Genomic DNA, 5,971 nt, shown 5'->3' with positions numbered 1-5,971 from the left:
CTGCGCACCGCGTCGCCGGATCTGGCTCCCCTTCGCTAGATACGGCAAACCCCCCTAATGGATCAGGCTTCTTAGGCGAGGGACGCCGACTCCCCTGCGATGGCTCCCTGTGACAGGGAGGCGGTGGCATGCGGTGAAGGGGCAGGCGGTGGAGGTGCCCCACGGCGATGGTGCCACACGCGTGTGGATGAGAGTTGACGAGTTGGCTAGTGAGGCCCGTCTTGACGGTAGCGAGTGGTGCCGGAGGCAGCGAGAAGGATGCGTGGAGGTGGCCGATGATGCCTAGGGTGGGCTGAGGCTGACTGACGAGGGGCATCCAGCGGGGAACGAAGGGAGGCTAGCACGACGCAGGTGGCGTCAGTGGTTCAGGAAGGCTAATGCTGGTTGCTCCAGGAGGTTGGTTCGGGCGATGGCAGGGAGGCCGCCCCGGTCGATGGCGCGGAGGGCCGACGAAAGAGAGGTCGGTGAGGCTATCTGGTGGAGGGCGTCAGTACAGTGGTGACCATGTACCGATAGAGGATGGTAGGTGGTGGAGCTTTGGAGCTTTTTCTTCAGGTCTTCATGGACCGAGCGACATAGTAAAGCCTAGCTTGGTCTTGCCAGGTCGACAACAATGGTGTTTTAGGCGTTGTTTTCCATCTTTGGGGCATTGTCGAGCCGCCCCTCTTCCTCAGGTGGGCTACCAGGAGAAAACCTATTGTCTTGGTTCTCCTTGAGATCTCGACGGATGGCGATGTTGGTGTTCATCATCGTTTTTCTCACTGGAGATGTTGTCAAGGAAGCCTCACTGCGAAAACCTCTCTCGGGGGCTAGGCCAAACCATTTGCCCCCGCGTCGCTCCCAGGGTAGGGGCGACACGGGAGGCGACCCAGCCGCCGCCACCGCACCACCCCCACCGCCCTCCTTCCACCTCGCCGCCGCCCGAGCGGGCCGCCGGAAACCGCGCGGCCGCAAGGACGGCGGCGGTGGGGCCTTCTCCCCCTCCCCCCAAGGTCGCAGTGTTCGGAGCCCACGACCCCGACCTAGCTCTGGGGCAGCGACTTCGGCGGCTGCGACGTCGAGCTTGACGGTTGCGCATGGCGTCGGCGAGGTGGCGGTGCCGACGACGGTTGAAGAGGTGGGCGGCCAGGCCGACGACGACGAGGCGGCGGTGCTGGCTCCTATGCTCTCCTGCGTGGATCTGGTGCGGGGGGATGGATCGCCGGCAGGGGTGATGAGCGTGGAGGTGGCGGGGTGGCCGGATCCGGCCCCCTCCTGTCTGGATCCAGCACGGGAGGCCGAGCTCCGACCCCAGGCAGCGAGGCGAAGGGGGCGCGCAACGCTGGGCGGCGGTGGCTGAAGGCGGCGGAGACGGAGCTGGCCGAGGGCGCGGAGGCGGCAGCGGTTGTCCCGTGGCTGTGACGGCGCGGTGCCTGGCGGCGGCGTTGGCGGTGCTCCACAGATCCGCGCCTCTCGACCGGATCTTGAGGGTGGCGGCAGTTGGTGACGGCGGTGGCGGTGTGGCGACGGTGGTGGCGGCAGTTGGCCGGCGGCAGTTGGCGACGGCGGTCTCGGCCGGATCTGGACGCCGGCAGCAGTTGGCGATGACAGCCATGGTGTGGTGATGGCGGCAGCGGCGTCAGTTGGCAACGGCGGCGGCGGTCGTGGCTGTGGTGGCTGCCGTGTCAACTGGCGGCGGCGGCGGAAGACATGGCGTCGGGCAGCTAGCTGCTCGGTGGTGGAGGGCGACGGCGCAGCGGCAGTTTGCGGAGGCAGCGGCGACGGCGGCAGCGGCGACGGCGGCAGCGGCGACGGCGGCTGCGGCTGCGTCTCTGAGGTGGTGGCTACGTTGGCGGCAGGGAAGGAGTCGGGTGCGAGGTGAGGATGACAACGGCGAGGTGGCTGGGTGTTAGGCAGCGGCGGCTGTGGTGGTGGTGACTATGTTTGCGGTCACCGGAGGCATGGCGGCCTCGGTTGACTAGCCGAGGGCGTGGGAGACAGCTGCATCTGGCCGGCGCGGCATCGTTCGGTGGAGGGGTCGGAGACCAGCTTGGCGCAGAGAAGCGCAGCCGATGGCAGCAGAGGCCGGCTCGGCGCGAGAGGCGCGGGCGGCAGAGATGGAGGCCGGCTTGGCACGAGAGGCGCGGGCGATGGAGGGAGGCCGGATTGGCGCGAGAGGCGCGTCCGGTGAAGGAGGCCGGCTTGGTGCAGAGAGACGCGGCCGGCGGTGGAGTAGGCGATCTAGGTGTGAGGAGGAGCTGTCGGTGAGTGTGGCGCGGTCTTCGGCGCACTAAGGCTGTTCGGCGGGGGACGCCGGTGCAGGGGTCTCACATGTCGGCAAAGCTTGTGTGGTGGTGGAGCATCGGTGCATCAGCCGTGGTTTCAGGATCTCATCTGTGCCCCTTTGTTGGCCTATTGGCGGTCGGTCACGCTTAGCGGCGGCCGAGCCGGTGCTAGCCTTCTCCTGGGCGTGTGTGTTGGCGATGTCGGCATGTGGGTGGTGGTATATTTTTTCCTTTTTCTAGTTACGACTCTCCAGGGTTGTAATCTTGTAATTTTTTTTCGCTCTATCAATAGAACTTCGCACCGTCTAGTGCGAGTCGTTCAAAAAAAAACCTCTCTCAGAAACCTAGTGTGTGCTCTCTGCTGGCATATGTCCTCTTGCGGTGGCGACATAGTCAAATGCAAGCTGGCCATGTTGGTGAGCCTTGTAGGGGAGAGTGGTTCCATCTTCTCTCTCATCTTCTCCCCTAAAACCTCAAGGGCGTGGATAGAGTTGAGCACAGTGCCCATTGTTAGGGTTTGGCTTTGGTGCCCGGGTGTTGTTTCTTTGTTGGTCTAGCAGCGACTAATCATGCTTAGCGGTGGCTGGTCCGATGCTAGCCTTCCCCTAGATCCTGTATAGGTGATGTCGATGCGTAGTGTGTGGTGGTGGTGGTTCTTTTCCTTTCCTTGCTACCGCCTTCCAGGGTGCTAGCCTTATAATTTTTTCCTGTTCTATTCAATGAATCATCGCACCGTCTGGTGTTGTTAGTTCCAAAAAACATTATTTCTGATGACCTGTAGCTAGAGTAGCTGTAAGGGAATGAATGAGACATATTTGAAGCGCTTCTGAATTAACAAAATTCTGAAATGCCTCTACAGGGAGGTCATTGGTTTCAGGTTTTGTCCCCAATTTCAGAGTTTTGTCTACCTCTTTAGCTTATTGGAAAAATGGTTGCAGCACGTTCTGCCTGGAGTTTGTCGCAGAGTAGATCATGGTTGTTCTCACAGCAGATCGTAGATGGGGTCAAAGTTTGCGAGGAGGTCTGACTTGCATGGAGATAGCAAACCCAGAGAAGGAACCTCCTGGTAAAGGCATGTCCATCTACTGTGCTATCAACCACAAGTGTTTCAAGCCTCCGAATACCTCCTAAACCTATTTTTATCATGATCCCAAAAAATGTATACACATGATTATTATGGGCAAATCTTGAATTCAATAAAAGTAGCAAAAGCCTAATGGGCGAGCAATGGGAGCAAAGGCTTGCAGATCTTACTTTGGTTCTCACTCGAAGGAGTACTCCTAACTTTGGTTTGCTCTAGCATGTATCCAAGAATGCTAATATCTATATATAGTCGGCAGTAGTTGAAGAAAAGAAGCGAAATATATACATGCATGATTGTTGCATAGTAAAGTTTTGATATGGAAATAGTCAGCAAATCATGGGCATTTCCAAAATTTTGATAAAGTTGTGTTTGGTTTTGTCGCCGAATTTAAACTGAATTTCTTGTAGGGTTGCTAGGCCTATTGTTTTGTTTGAAGCAAACCACAGTATCAAGCATTGTGCAGTACCAAAGTTTTAGCATTAGATGGGGACACGTTAATTAACTTTATAAAGATAATACGTACATATCCCGTATATTGCCCTTAAACATGTACAAACATGAGAGAAAATTTCTATTGTGTTCTTTCTTTTTTTTTTCCATTTGCTTCCGCCACCATTTGAATAGTTTCTTTACAATAACTAATTTTCTCATGATGGTTGTTGCAGTCTGTATGCAGTGAAGTTTATGGAATTATGGAGGCTAAGAGTTAGAGGTTTGAATGGGTTATCAAATGGGGACGAGTCGGGAAGTTCATCTGAGGGATATGCCTAGCTTGGGGACAGCCCGGGCGTCATCCTTGTCAGAGTGTGTGTATATGGGCCTGTGTGTATATGGAGCTGGAGCTCAGCCAAACAGTTTCAACTCTACCAAAACTGGGAGTGGAGCTGGGTGGAGCTCTCTCACAAAATGAACTAGAGTTGTGGAGCTGGGTTTAGGCAGCTCCACAACTCCACTCCAGACCCAACTTTTGGAGCTAAATTTAGGAGTTAGAGCTGTACCAAACAGGCCCTATATATCTCCCTTGATTTCTCCACTTCACTGTCAACCACATTGAGTTTAAGCTATGTACTAGTCCGAATGCCTCCTAAACCTACTGTATCATTCACCAAAAAAATACTCTCTCTGTCCCAAAATAAGCCAATCTCATACAGGACGTGATACATCATGGTATGATAAATCTAGACACACCTATATATTTCTCTACACACCTATATGTTTGATTGAGGTTGCCTATATGTTGTCCACCACAGCTTTCTCTTTTTGTGTAGAAGTGCCAGTATGTCATGCCTCTCATGCATTGCCACCCATTTCTCCACCCCGCAGAAAGACATGAAAAGAAAATATATAACAATTCAGTACTTGATCAATTTAACAATCTGAAATCTGAACTCCCATTGCCTCCTAAACCTACTAGACTTTATATGCAAGCACCTAGGGGGTGGATAGAAAAAACAATCTGGTAGGCTTAGAGCAGAGCAGTGAGGTGGCTGTGTGAGCAACGGAAGATGAGCAAAGTCATGCAGGCTTTATGTAGGACAAAATAGAAAGAATAAATAAATGGATTCAATATTTGCCATCAATGTAGCCAGTTTTTGAGATTGCAGAGAAGACACATAAGCACATACGTTATCACATATCCAAACTTCTGTGAGTCACCCCTCTTAAAGACTTAAAATAGGCATAACACATAAGAGATGAGAGACAGATATACTTGTTCCGGATAAATCAATTGTCCACTAGCTGCTCTCTCTCTTTTTTTTTTCATGAATGAACAGAAAAAGGAAGAATTCAGCTTCAAAGAAAAATGTACACACACATACAAACGAGTCACATGAATATAATGCTCAGTAAAGCCACATTATATTCCGAAAGAGAATTGTTGACGTTGGATTGAATGGCCATCCAAGGTTTTATTTAACACTCCATTTTTTTCCAAAGTAATGGCTCGAAAATCAAATAACTAGAATCAGAAACAAATGTTATGGCGTTTGGCTGCCAGTTGAATCAAAATGATTATTGGTTCCACATCCAACCTCTCTGGTTTTTTACTCCAAATCTAACACCATCACCAATCGAGGTGAGTTTTTTCACCGCTATTCATCACCTCCATCGCCTCATATTCCCCATTGAACAATGTAACAAAAACCAGCTATATATCCTAACCTGCACACCGTCATCTCTTGTGCTCTCCAACCTTCCAAGATCTGCCACTAGTTCTAATGCTAAACATACAGATGAAAGATGCCAATTTTGTCGCATCATATATATGCAGAATATCCAAAACTCTCAAGTCTCACTAGATGTATTGTTTTGTACATTCTTCTGATAGGTTCTATCACGACAAACCCAATATCGTTGACCTTACATTCCCTATGCCTCCTAAGACTACGTTATGACATCCAAAACCAATGGCTAATACAAATACTGGAAGACTGTGTAAATTCAAAGACTCTATGTCATACATATGTACCGATCAAATGCCATTGAGAGTTTGAGACGAGATGTCATCCAGACTTTATACATCCCAACAATTAACATATATGCTCTAATGAGGTAGCTCTGGATTATAATCTGTAAAGCCGATTCTAAAATTCAGAATTTGATTATGTAATTTAATTTAGGG

General features: G+C 51.5%; 1 pseudogene; it reads right to left on the bottom strand.

Moving 5' to 3' along the window:
• Positions 1 to 809: 809 nt before the first annotated feature.
• Positions 810 to 1,594, bottom strand: LOC127779358 (formin-like protein 14; annotated as a pseudogene).
• Between the last annotated feature and the right edge of the window lie 4,377 nt (positions 1,595 to 5,971).

Source organism: Oryza glaberrima, chromosome 7 (assembly GCF_000147395.1).
Source record: "Oryza glaberrima chromosome 7, OglaRS2, whole genome shotgun sequence".
Taxonomy (NCBI): Eukaryota; Viridiplantae; Streptophyta; class Magnoliopsida; order Poales; family Poaceae; genus Oryza; species Oryza glaberrima.
The sequence above is the reverse complement of the archived record's forward strand: the minus strand, read 5'-3'. Positions and strand labels throughout refer to the sequence as shown.